General features: G+C 35.3%; 1 long non-coding RNA gene across 1 annotated transcript in view; it reads right to left on the reverse strand.

Annotated features, from left to right (window-relative positions):
- Positions 1–1,484: 1,484 nt before the first annotated feature.
- Positions 1,485–14,547, reverse strand: part of LOC146889933 (uncharacterized) — an 86,859-nt gene continuing 73,796 nt past the window's right edge. Inside the window, exon 6 of the long non-coding RNA XR_014999461.2 lies at positions 1,485–1,527. This is a non-coding gene — a long non-coding RNA (uncharacterized LOC146889933). The remainder of the gene's footprint in view (positions 1,528–14,547) is intronic.

Here is a 14,547-nt window from a genome sequence, read left to right on the forward strand (position 1 = left end):
TAGTGACACTGGGATGTGTCTCTACTGCATATACTGCTTTCATGGGATCCTATTGTCTTTGGATGTAAACCTTGCTCAACCTAGATGTAGTAGGGAAGGCCTTGAACTTTACAAGGGGCAGGGTGTATGGCACTCTGCTACTGTTGGAGGGGTGGGGGAAGATCTGTGGAGGGAGAGGGAGAGGACTAGGAAGAGGGGAGGGATTGAGAATTTGGAATGTTTTTTAAGTAATAATAAAAGATAAAGAAAGGAAAATATAAAATAGAACCTTATTTTAAAAACTAAAACTGCTGTTGATTGGAAATATTGTGTTCTTTCTAGACAGAACTTTTAATTAGCATGCAAAGATGGAAGTTACATGATAAGATAATCATGAGTATTGAATTTTCATATTTTCTCCATTCCCTGTTCCTCTCCTTCATCACCTATGCCCACTTATGTTTTTTTAAAGCTTCAGTAGTTAGTAATCTGTTTTCTTTCTGAAACATGTGTTCACTCATCCTCCTGGCTCTTTATATTTCCTTTTTCATGGTCCCAGGTCTATGTTCAGGATCTGAAACTACCCTCACCCATACTTTAGTATGTATATGTATCAAGAGGACACTCAGATGTGCACATGAGTGATAGCACATGAAATTTGTAGCTTTTGAGTATAGATTATTTGCTTTGGTGTTGCTATAAATTACATAATTTTAGGCTTATGTTTTCATCTATGTCAACTCATATTGATTTACATATCTCATTTTGTTTGTAACTCAATCTATGGATGGACACCTCATCTGGCATTGAGCCCTTGCTCTTTAACCAGTGCAGAAAGACACATGCCTGGGCATTGTCTCTGTAAGAAAAAGTAATCCTTTAAACAATGCTTAGGAAATAAACAAAAAGCATTTCTAACTCTGGTATCCTAATTACAAATGACTTAAAAGGCAATTGGTATAGTTTGAAAATTCATTTCTAAGGGTCTCTGATTACCCCAAAACCTATTATTAATGCCAGTGCTTCTGGGGCCTTCACAGTGTACAGTGATGATCCCTACTTTCAGCACTGAGGACACAGAAACCTGATGGTAATAAATTGATTATTAAAGCCAGCATGCTAGATATAAATGAGATAGGGAATTTGAAAGGGTTTATCTTTGACACTCTAATCTGAAAACCTCAGATTAGAGCTGAACGCTAGATATGTAACTGCTTTCTACACAGCAGTGAGCTGCTTTTGGTTTAGGAAGAGAGAAGCTTGGGTAGATGTTTGGTTTTCATGTCATTAGCTTTTCTTGGTTATTCCAAAATTGGTGTCTCAAAAATCTTGAAACTTTAACAAAAGAAAAATAATGAAAAGGAAGTTCATTGAAAGAACTTCCTTCTTCACAATACAGACCTTATTAAAAGCATCCTCATGTGGCCACACATCTCCATCTTTGATTATATGACATCAAGAACCTGAGGGGAAAATGAACATTAACAGAACTAGTGACATGGCTTACCTGTTTTCCCTAAAACATTAGTACCTCTTCAAGCCTTTAACCTGAAACAAAATGCAAACAAAACAAGTCAGTAACGACAATGTCTCAAGGCTATATAAGTAATGTCCAAATCTGCTGCCTTACATCACCTTTCTGTTTCATGGAAATGTGTGATGTGTTGGTTTCAATTTTACTTTGATATTCTGGAAAAATTCTGTAGGGTGTTTTATTCATGCCTGTAGTTACCTGATAGCAGTTGTCTCTGTTCCACATGTGAGTGTGTCTTACCTTGCAATCAGTATTTCATCATAGAGTTTCTCCATGTGTAAGACCATTCATGAGTTTTCTCACCTATCAGTACATATAATACCTTCTGACAATAGTAAATCTTGAATGCAGAGAAAAAAAACTTTCCTGGACTTTTTAAGATTATTTTATCATCAGCTTACAACTAAAGTGTGTGGTGTCTTTGAGAGTATAGTGCTGCTATGTAGTATGTAGGATAATAACCATGGACAATGACATCATTCTCTTGTTTTAGGGACATCAGTAGTATTGGTGACCAGTTATTTAAATATAAATGAAATATAAATATAAATATAAATGAGTCACCAAATAATGGGAAAGACAAATTCCTGACTAAATCTGTCACCACCGAGTGAAACTTCTAGTGCCAGGAACGTTTATCTAATTGGGATACTGAATCCACAGAAAACTCAAACCACTGAGGCAATTGTGAAGGCTATTGATTGGTATCTACAAACTGATGATCAGGCCTTATTTCTGAAAACACTTATATATCTCATTGAACAGAGAATTTGAACTGGTGTCTAATCTGAGACTTTGCTCGCCATATTGGAAAATATTATTCACTCTACAAGATGAGAAAGGAAAACAACATCTTAGATACAAAACCTTTGATCTCAAATGCTGACTCACCTGCATGCACACTAGTATGATAGTGAGAGCAACAAACAATTGTCTGGCTGGATTTAAGAGCTAGTCCATAAGATGGAACCCATTCCTCACACTGTTCAGGTAGACAAGATCCTGAGACTACACAAGCCATGAGTCAACGAAAAAAAAACAAATACTATTGTTTACAGTATAAATACTTTTAACAATATTCTGCTACACTAATAATCCAGTATTTCCCTCATCCATCATCAGAGAACCTTCCTCCTATAGTAGATAGAAACTAATACGGAGGCACACAACTGGACAATACACACAGAGTGAGAGACCTTGAAATATTCTGTCTTAAATGAGAGGTTTTCATCAAAGCCCTCCACTCTACTCTCAGGTAACTAGGTATAGATGAGGCAGAAAGATTGTAAGAACCAGAGAAGATAAATAATTCAAAAGAACGGTGCCTTCTGCACTGGCAAAACAGGATTGGCACAAATATGAACACACAAGTGACAATGACAGCATCCATATGTCCATCAAGGGGACCCAACACTAAGAGGTTGTGGAAACACAAGCTACCATTACTAATTATGGCCAATTAACAATCAAATGCAAAGGAAAATTAGTTTTCTCCAATGGCGTCTCAATGGGTACATGTGTACACGTGGGCTTGTGTATGTGTTTCTCCATATTTTTATTTTATTTTGTTTTATTTTTGCATATGCCTGTTTGTTTTTCAAGAAGGAGAGAAAGAAGGTATGGTTTGAATCAGTTGGGAGAGAGTGAGGAACTGCGAGGAGATGAAATAAGAGAAACTATAACCAGAATATATAGTAAATCTCGTATCCTAGGTTTAGAATTGCTTCACTCTACACCTGGCAATCTTCCCATGGTACTAGTGTCTCCAAAATATAGGACCTCATACTATGACTAATCTTTATGTATACCAATAGCCTCTCCTGGACTGATTTTATTAGGCCTTAGCATTGCTGCCTAATTCCTTCGGTCCTGGGGCTTCAACTATTCCTATGGCTTCACTTTTACCATGACCTCTTCAGGTAACACACATTGCCTAGCCTAAACTGCTCTATAAAATCTCTTCATCATTTCAAAATCAGTACCACCTGGGATAAACCTACAAATGACCAAGTTCAGCTGCCAGCAAGAGGTACAACTTTGACTACCTCTGAAAGTTTTTGTGTGTTTACCCAGAGGGAACATTTCTCAGAAGACTTCACATCAGTAGTTCCTATTTCTTAATAAACACTACTAGTTTCTCAATTCCAGCTACCAGAATCAATTGTAAAGCAAAATATTAACTTCAGTGATGCTGGCATCGAGTTAATCGTGACTGATTCTTCAGACTCAGCTGCCCAGCACCACAGATTCTTGATTTAAGATATTACATAAATATCCCTGATAGTCTTTTCTTCTCTTTGAATCTTCAAAAAGCCAAGTTTATCATGTTTATTTCTCTAATCTCTCTTATTTTCTAAGTTCTCATGAAATAGCTCACCAATCTTTAAACACTCAATGGTTTTTCTAGCCCAAAGTTCCAAGTCCTTCCAAAATCCTTCCAAAACTAACATGGTAAGGTTTATCACAGTGATACCCTACTCCCGGTACTAACTTATGTGTTAGTTGAGTTACTATTGCTTTTATGACACATCACAATCAAAGCAAGTTTTGAAGGAAATGGGATATTTCACTTACACTTCAAGGTAACTGTTTATCACTAAATGAAGTCAGAACAGGAATCTGAAGACAGGAAGGAACTGAAGTAGAAACCATGAAGGAGTGTTACTTATGTGACTTACTCATCCTGCTTCTTATAGACATCAGGTCAAGGGTGTCCCTACCTATCAATCCACAATTGTTTGGAGCCTCTCCCATCAATCAGTAATTAAGAAAGTGTCCTACTAGCTTGCCTGCCTACACTTTAATCTTTTCTGTTATTGAAAATATTTTTATATAATATATTCTGAACATGCTTGTCCTCTCCCTAAACACTCAGATTCTATCTTGCCACTCTCTTTCTCTCTCTATTCAAAAATATATAAGCAATCATACATAACAAGAGAAAAAACTCACAAAATTGAAACCATAATATACAAACAAAAGACCAGTTACACTAAAATTTCCTAAACAAAGCAATATGGGACAAAAAATATACAAAAATAACACTGAATTCATTTTTTTTGTTGTTCAACTGCTCTTTGACATAGGCCCACTCTTAACAATGGTTAATATACCAACTGAGACATTTTTTGAAGAAAGCTTATTTTTCCTTTGCCAATAAATGTCAACTGCAGAAAAATTCTTGATTAGGAGTGGGAACCCATGCCCATTTTTCTCTCTCAGAGTTCATACCCCATTTTGTTTGAACCTGTGCAGGTCTTCTATATGCCGCTGCAATGTCTGTGAGTTCATATGTGCATCAGTCCTGTTATATGTGGAAGATACTATTTATTTACCTCTATAAAGTCTAGCTTATGGCAGAATTTTTTCAATACTGATTCCCTCATCTTAAATGACTTAAACATGTGTCAAATTGACATAAAACTAACCAAACACTATTATGCCCATAAATCAGCCCAAAACTCAGACCTCATCAGAGAAGCTTCTCCTTGTAGAAGATGGGAACTAACACAGAGGCCCACAGTTGGACAACATTCATAGAGCGAGAGCCGTCGAGCATTAATTCCTAAATAGAATGTCTTCATCAAAGTCTCCCCACAACCTGCCACTGCAAGGATCCAGGAAAATCGTGAAAGAGGAGGGTGAAAAGACTTTAACCAGCGGTGAGCAGTAGTTTCATAGAAATAATTCCTTCTAAACTCATGGTGCTTGTGAAAGCATGTTTAAGACTTGTGCAAGCCCAATCCAGACCAAATCCTGGAATGAAGAGGTGAACTAAGCACAAAATCACAGCTCTGTTCATGGAGCAGCTGGCAATTGTTAGATGCTGGGAAAAGGAGAATAACTTTCAGAGAAGGTATAGCTCCTGATAAGTTACCAAACTGGGTTGGAAGGCACATATCTGAGAACATTTGAGTAACATGAACAGGTCTTGATGGACTAAAAAAAAAATAAAAAGTTAGGCTGATGGAATAGGAATTTGAAACTTAGGAAATCTGGGGTAGATGTATGACTACAATCAATACACATTACACAATATTCTCCAAAAACAATCAATACTGAATGTTTTTAAGCTCAGGGACTGCAAATTCACACTTTAATAACATATTTAATGGGCCTGGAAAAAACCAAAACAAATCAATTCAGAACTAGAAGAAAAGAAGGGGAAAGCAGGTCTACTGAAATTAATGGCATAGCAACAAAACAAGCAAAAACAATAATAAAAATTAACCACCAATGAGAGAATAAGCCAGGCTGTGTAATGTATATACTCCCTTCTCTTGCTTTAATTGCTTCCCCACCCCCATCAAACATTTATTACGGGCAAAGGTTATGACCTTTGACTACTCTTTTTTAAAAAATGTTTTGCATAATATAAAGAGGCTATTGGATCCCTCCTGAGTGTTTTCATATGCATTCATTGGTCAGGTGGTTTTGCTAACCCTTATTCTCTTTAAATGTCTCAAACAACAGATCTGACACTAGTAGACAGCTACTAAGGCAACTCTTCAGGTGTTAATGGCTCTTAGGTATCCTTCTTGTAGTCCTCCACAGAAGGTTATGCATGCCTGGTTATTTGTAATTTAAAAGGCTTTTATTACCTAGTACCCTCCACCTTGGCAGCTCTCCAGGAAAGAATGCTCTTCAAGGGCTGGTAGTCAAAAATGGATATGAGCTTATTTGCAAGTCAACCTAAGACAGGCGCAGTCCAGTTGCTGAGCCCTCCTGTGGTAGGATCAACATGGCCTGAGCAAAGAACTCTGTCTCATGCTGAACACTCTGTGCAATAGATAAAAAAGGGTGAATATATAGGAAGTTAAGGCCTACCAGGCTAAAAGGAGCCAACCCGGAGTCTGCCTGGAGCTGTCAAATGTCCTGTCTGTGCCCAGCCATTAAATAGCTACCAAGTGGTATTTCCTGAGTGCCTAGCAATAGGCACTGTCAGAGGTCCTGATCATGCCTAAACCATGAGAGATGAGCATGAAATATCAACTGCCAAGGGATCAGAATGTCTGGGTACTGGGATAGTATATAAGGTTTTCCTTGCTGTTAAATAAATGAGACTGCTGTAAATCTTCTAACTCATTCCCAGCCTCTGTGGACATTGATGTCATGCCTTTTTACCCCCTTTAAGAAAATGTTAGGACCCAACAATATTTGAACAGTTAGAATCAAATGAAAATGAAATAAAATTTACCAGAATCTTTGAGATTTAGCAAAGGAAATTTAAGACAAATTTTTATATCTTCAACAGTCTATAATTTAAAACAAAAGAGAGAAACCACAAACAAATAAGCCAATAGTGTAGCTAAAATTCTTTGAAAAATAAAAACTAGACAAACATATAAGTAGTAGAACAAAAGAAATAGCAACAATCAGGAAATAAATTAATGAAATCAAGAATAAACTAGAAATTTTCAATGATACAATGTTGATTCTTTGAAAAGAAAAACAATGATAGCAAACCTTTGGTTAAACTACCCAAAATAAAAAAAATAACAACAGGAAACAAACTACTACAATTATTGTTGAAAAGGAGATGATTACATATGATACTAGCAAACCACAGAGAATTATTAAGAGATATCCTAATGACATATTTTCCAAAAAACTTGGAAGTTTAGAAGAAATGTTTTCATTTCATGATCTACATGACCCACTAAAATTAAATTTGTTGGATATAATCAACTTATCACATTTATAAGAACTTTACAACAATAATAATCATCTTCAATAAAGAAAAGCATGGGACTGGAATACTGCTGAATTCTGTAAGACCTTTAAAGAACCTTAAAGAAACTACTGTTTCAAAAATTATTCCATTGAAAGACAAAAGTTGTGGCAAGCAGATAATCCCAGCATGCTGGAGGTAGCAGCAGCACATAGATCTCTACAAGTTTAAGGCCAGGCTGGCCTACATATTCAATTTTAAGAAATCGGAGACTGCATAATGACAACTTGCCATAAAATTTTTTTAAAAAGTGTGTGTGTGTGTGTGTGTGTGTGTGTGTGTACTGATCCCAAAAAGACATATAGGTATATAGAAATTCAGTTTCACAAATTAATTAATTAAATGTACCAATATCTAAAATCAAACCTAAAAAAGAAAGTGCAACCCACAAAGTCAGCCACACACTGCCTCATGTGCACAGTTCAGAGGCAGCAGGGGAGGATAACATGAAATCTGAACCGTCATATCATCACAACAGATAACAGCCATCATAATCCTTAAATCTAGATTTGATTTTTGGTGACGCTCTGATTTATTTGATGTATGGGTCAGTGGCAGAGAAAAATTCTCCTTTATGACACTCTATAACTCACAGGACTGTGTTCTGTGCTCTACAGAGACTGCATTGTTGTCAGGGCCTGTGACCAGGGATCTTTCATAGGCCCGTTATAATTTCTGGGTTACAGAAAACTCAGCAAGGAAGTTGTGTACAGAAAAGTCAGAGGGTACATGTCCCAAGAGTTTGACTCAACTTGGGAAGTGTATAGGGAAATATAATCCTATCTTCAGTGGACAGTATCATATTGCATCAACTGATAATTAAAATGTGTTTAATTGCTCTACTGCTAAGGACGATGGATATATTAATTTCTCAAATTATCTATCCCTTGTTCACTGATGTAGAGCGCAAGAACTAGAAAGTTAGAGGGATATATGTAATTCCCATAGCCCCATCTTTCCAGAAAGGTGGTTGCTGCTCAAGAGGTCTTCTTCACCTGTATTGATCCTAGTACTGTGGTTACTTCCTACACTTGCAGAACTTTTCACAGAGACATACAAGGAAAACATTAACTACTCCATAGTGAACCCTGAAGAGTCATTAGAAAATATGCCTAATACACAAAATACAAAGCTAAATGTGGCCAACAGAGACCTTCTCCAACTCAAAAAAGATAAAATACTGAATTTAAAGACCTCTCTGGTAAATATGACACTTGTCTAAAATAAACAGCAAACTCAAAAGCAATCAAATATATACTCATAAGTATAGTTTACAATTTTCCTGGTCCACACAGTCTCTAATTTATGAGGATCTAAATACAAATTACTCTAACAACCCCTCTTTATCCCTGGTGATTCATTTTTCATTCAGAATGCTTAGCCAAAGTTTTACTTAATTTTAAATTTGTTTAATTTTCTCACTTGTTATTACTCTTCCTATATACATCTAATTTTGTTTATACATATTTTCCATTTTGGGTAATTTCTTTTTTTTAACTTCTCTTTTCTTCCACATGTCTATATTTTAGAGGTATTTTTAGTTTACTGTGTTATTTTCTGTGATGTTTTCATGTTTTTATGGTTTATATTTATTTTTATATTTATCTATATATATTATACTTTTTCATTGTTGGTATTTAAGTTTTTCTAACCACTTTTTTCTTTTTCTCTCTTTAACACTCTTCTCTATACACTCTTCTTTCTATTTTTATTTACATTTCCTTCTTCATTTCTTCTCTTCTACCAACTCATTTATCAACTATTTCCCACATACTTTTAATATTTTTAAAGACTTATTTTTTATGTATTGGTATATATAAATACCAATGTATATTGGATATATATATATATATATATATATATATATATATATATACTTGAATGTGGATATAGATGTGAGTGCAATAACCATGGAATCCAGAAGATGGCACTGAATCCTTTAGAGTTTGTGTTTTCATAAGCATTTGCTAGCCACCTGGAATGGCTATTAGGAATTGAAGTTGAAGTGGCACAACTTTTATGAATAGAGCAGCAATGAACATAGTTGAGCAAGTGCCTCTGTTGTAGTATATGAAATTGGAACAGCCCAAAAGGTACATGTATACAATACAATACTACTCAGTTGTTAAAATGAAAATATGAAGTTCTTGGGCAAATGCATGGAGCTGGAAAAATCATGCTGAGGTAGCCTAGAACCAAAATGATAATTATTGTATGCATTTGTCTGTACTTGGATATTAGTGGTTAAATTTTTGATGAGCAGACTACAATCCATATAGCCACAGAGGTTAGGTATAGAGTAAGGGACCATGGAATAAGGAGGGTTCTTCCTAGAAAGGGAAAGTACAATAGATAGTTATGGATGAATATTGGTAGAAGCAGGATAATAGAACGAGAGAATGAAACGGGGAGGGAGGGGAAAAGATAGGATAAGAAATGGAATACAGGAAGAAACGATGAATATTAAGGGCCATTTGAGAGGTAGTGTGAAAACCTAATACAATAGAAGCTTCTTAAAATACATAAATATATGAAAATCATCTACCCAGAGATTTGTCCTTTGCACCTCCATAATAAGTAAGCTTATTCTTGAAGAAGATCGGAAAAAGTACATAGATTCACAATAGAACAAAGTACAGACAGTAAGAAAGCTTGGAACACCCAGTACTAGATGGTAAATGCACACAGGCCTAGTTGAAGTACAAGCTCCAGGATTAATGGATCATGGAGAGAAGAAGTGGTTTTTCAGGATGTGCCAGAGACATAGTCACTGAAAAGAGTTCAGAAAAAACTTCCAGTGAAGGTGCTGCCTTGTAGATTAAATGTTTTAGAGATGTCATGTCAGGGAATAACAACCAAGTATAGCATCAACGATTGAGATAAGATGCTCTAAGCCTATGAGACAATATTTGTGTGCTGTGGATAATGATTAGAGAACTTGCGTTATAAAGGATCTTTGTAGCCAAGAGGATTATGAATTCATACCAGACACTTTCTACAATGCCAAATACTGACTTAGAATTGAATTGATTTTGACTGTGTCCTGGTTTTTCCTTTTGGAGTTTAAAAGTATTTAATTTATTATTTTATTTTATAGTATACCACATTAGGGAGATTTTGGATATTTTAGAGAGTTTTAAACTATATAAGAGGCATTTTATGTTTAAAAGAACAGTTCTCAACCTGACTGTTACTACCTCTTTGGGGAGTATTCAATGACCTGTTTAAAGGGGTCACGTACCAGATATCCTGCATAACAGGTATTAGCTTTTTGATTCATAACTGTAGCAAAATTACAGTAATGAAGTGTCAATGAAAATAATTTTATGATTGTTGGTCACCACAGCATGAGAAACTGTATTAAAGGGTCACAGCATTAGGAAGATTGAGAACCACTGTTTTCAAGAGACTGAACTTCAAGAGTGTTTGAATTTTTAAAAACTGTTGGGACTTGGACCTTCCAAAAAGCAAGGTGACTTACCCTCTCTGAGAATTAAATGGGGGTGGAGTTGGAGGATGTGTGGAGGAAATAAGATGAGGGGAGGAAGTGGGAATTGGATTGGTATTTTTTTAAATCTAATAAATTAAAAAAAGAGGAAATCAGAAGATGGAACTCATGCTCACTGATCAGTAGGATTAATAATGTGAAAATAGTTATTCTACAAATAGCAATTATTAATAAAAAGAATAAATCAAAAAAGTTTGAAATGTGTTTTAGATTGAGGAAATGACATTAATATGAGATCTTGTAGATGATCAAGAAAATAAATGGCATAACTGAGTATTTTTGTATGCAAATGTGTTTTTATGAAAGTGGATGAGAGGCCAATTGCTCTGTTTTATTTTTGTCAACTTGATACAACCTAGAGTTATCTTAGAAGTTAACCACAACTGAGAATTTTTTTTCATAAGACTTTCCTATAGGCAAGCCTATGGGGCATTTTTTCAAACTTATTAATTGATGCAGAAGGTTAAAGCCAATTGGTAATACTCCTGGGCAGGTTTTCTGCAGTGTAGGAAAATGTAGACTGAGCAATCCATGAGGGGGACACCAGTAAGTATCATTCTTCCTTGATTCTGCTTCAGTTTCTGGTTTCATTTCCTGCCTCAAGTTCCTGTCCTGCTTTCCCCTAATGATATCTTTACCATCTAATTTTACCAAATAAAGTAAAGAAACAACAACAGAAATATATTATAGATCTAAACAAAATTCTGAAAAGAAGAAATGAAAATAGTCACTATATGGTTTTAAAAGTTGTTGACATCATTAAACAATATAGCAGTACAAACGATAACTACTTTGAGATCCCACCTCACCCCTGTTGGAAATTCTAGACAAGATACTTGTCTAGGCATGGCTATTGCTGGTCTTTTTAAAATAATCAGTAATGTAATTAGCTTATATGTTCATCAACAAATGAAAGATTAGCTCTAAACAGATAATTTACAATAAAGAAAACACAGGTGGGTGAGAAACACTGAGAGGATGGCTGAACATCTTTGGGGAAACACAAATCAAAGCTACTTTGAGATTTAATCTTACATCTGTCTGAGTGACTAAGATCAATAATACAAGTGACAGAAAGTACTGGCAATGATACAGGAAATGGGAAACATTCCTTCATTGTTGGTGGCAGTGCAAACTTGAACAACCACTATGGAAATCATAAGAAGTTTCCTCAGAGCAATGGGTCTTGATTTACCTCAAGATCCAATTATACCACTCTTGGGCATGTACTCAAAGGATGCTTTATCTTATTACAGGGACAATTGTTTAACCATGATCATTTAAGCTTTATTTATAATAGCCAAAGACAGCAAACAATCTAAATGCCCCTCAAAAGAAGATTGGATTTAAAAAAAAATGGTCCATTTATATAATGAAGTATTACTCATTTTTTAAAAAAATGACATCATGAAATTTTCTGGCAATTGAGATACCATCTTACACCAGTCAGAATAGCTAAGATCAAAATAACCAATGATAATTTATGCTGGAGAAGATGTAAATGGAACACTCCTCCATTGCTGGTGGGAATGCAAACTTGTACAACCACTCTGGAAATCAGTATGGTAGTTTCTCACAGAATTGGAAATTAACCTACCTCAGAACCCAGCAATATCATGCTTGGGCATATACCCAAAGAATGCTCAATCATACTACAATACTACAAGGACATTTGTTCAACTGTTTTCATAATGGCATTATTTGTAATAGTCAGAACCTGAAAATAACCTAGATGCCCCTCAACCAAAGAAAATGTGGATAAAGAAAGTGTGGCACATTTACACAAAAGTACTAGTCAGTGGTAAAAAAAAGAGAGAGAGAGAGAGAGAAAAGCAATAACATCTTGAAATTTACATGCACATAGATGGAACTAAAAGAAATCCTAAATGAGGTAACCCAGATCCAGAAAGATGAACATGGTATGTACTCACTCCTAAGTAGATACTAGGAGTAAAGCAAAGAATATTGAGCCAATAGTTCATGATCCTAGAGAAGCTAAGTTACACTCTGAACCCTAAGAAGAACATACATAGATCCACCTGGAAAGGGGAAATAGGTAAGATTGCCTGACAAAATTGGGAGTAAGGGGGTAGGGGAAGACAGAATGATGTAAGAGGAAGAAAAGGTGAGAAGGGTAGTGGTAAGGAGAACTTGATGAAATGGGATAGTCAAGATGGAGGAAGGACAGAGATCAGAGCAAGGAAAGAGATATTCTGATTGAGAGAACCATTCTTCTATCCCCAAATCCTTCACCTCTCAATGAAGAGTAGTGAATGCTAAGATCTGGGCTGTTCAAGGTATTGAGTGACAATTCAGTGATCTATCTACCTTAAACGACAATTGTACCACAAACATGACTTTAGGAGTTTGGTGAAAGAGGCATTTCTTATGTAAGAATTGTAAGATAGGAAGAAGAGCTGTAAATTTGCTATCTCCTTGGCATAACACAACCTCTCTGATCATGATCTCACAGCAACTGCAGTTGTCTTTACTGGGAATGCATATAATCAGGCCTAAGAATATTCTCTTTGTTGTACACTGTTGTTTTTACAGGTATTCCCAAGAACCTACACTTTCGGGCTGAACTATTGATTAATAATGAATTCTAAGAGAAAAAGAGTCATTGCAAACAGTTGTGTAACCTTTTATCAGCAGATCAGGTGCTAGTGAATAATTTTAATAGCATAATCACTCCTCTTTAAAATCAGTAGGTTGTAAAATAAAGAAAAAGACATGAATATTGGAAAGAGATGTATGGAACACTGGCAGCAGGGGTAGAAGAGAAAAAAAGAGCATGTTTTCTAATGTACTTTCTGTTGTTGTGATAAAATGCTAACTAAAACCAACATTGGAAGAAGAGTTTACTTGACTCGCACTTTCACATTAATTTATCATCAAAGAAAACAAGGGCAGGAGTTCAAGGCAGGAACTAAAGGAGAGTTCATAAAGGAATATAGCTTACTGGTTTGCTCTTCATATTTTGCTCAGTCTATTTTCTATTACATCCCAGGACCTCTTGTCCAAGTGCAGTACTGCCCACAGTAGGATAGACTCTCACACATCCATCATGAATCAAGAATATATCCTGTTTACTTACAGGACAATCTGATGGCAATATCTTCTCAATTTCAGTTTCCTTCTCTGTAATTATGTCTATCACATATATATGCAAGAAACAGAGTACAATGAACTCTATTTCATTAGTTTAATTTTGATACAATTAAATCTTTTGTCTAAAAACAACAATAATTTTTGTTTTACCATTGACTCATTTACTGACTCATTGGCAGTAATATGAGAACTGCCTAACTGATTTTAGAAGTAGGTACAATCTGATAGCTTAGTACTTATAAATATACACTATGGTTATTCACTTACACAGGTTAAGGCCCAAGAAACTTTGATTTTTCTAGAAAATTTGTCATTCAAAATTCCCAGCTCATCTTTTTAGTCTAATTTCATTCTAATGTTCTCTATCATTATTCAGATCAATTACACCATCCTGTTTGTATCTAAATTACATGTTTCCTTAATTTCCCCAGAGTCGTTATTTTGTCAGCATCTTAATATCATTAATATTACAGCTTTGTTTCTCTTTCCTCAATAGAATCCTGCAATAATCTTACATTAGTAATAGTACTGGTTTAGTCCTTATGTGAAATATTTTCATAATATTACAGCCTACCATGAACAATCAAAATAAAGTTTAATCAACATTAGAATTTATAAGTCATTTAATGCTCCTTGAAAGATTAAATATACTGACACGTGGAACATAAGGCCTAAAAATGATTT

Source organism: Myodes glareolus, chromosome 24 (assembly GCF_982192425.1).
Source record: "Myodes glareolus chromosome 24, mMyoGla1.1, whole genome shotgun sequence".
Lineage (NCBI taxonomy): Eukaryota > Metazoa > Chordata > Mammalia > Rodentia > Cricetidae > Myodes > Myodes glareolus.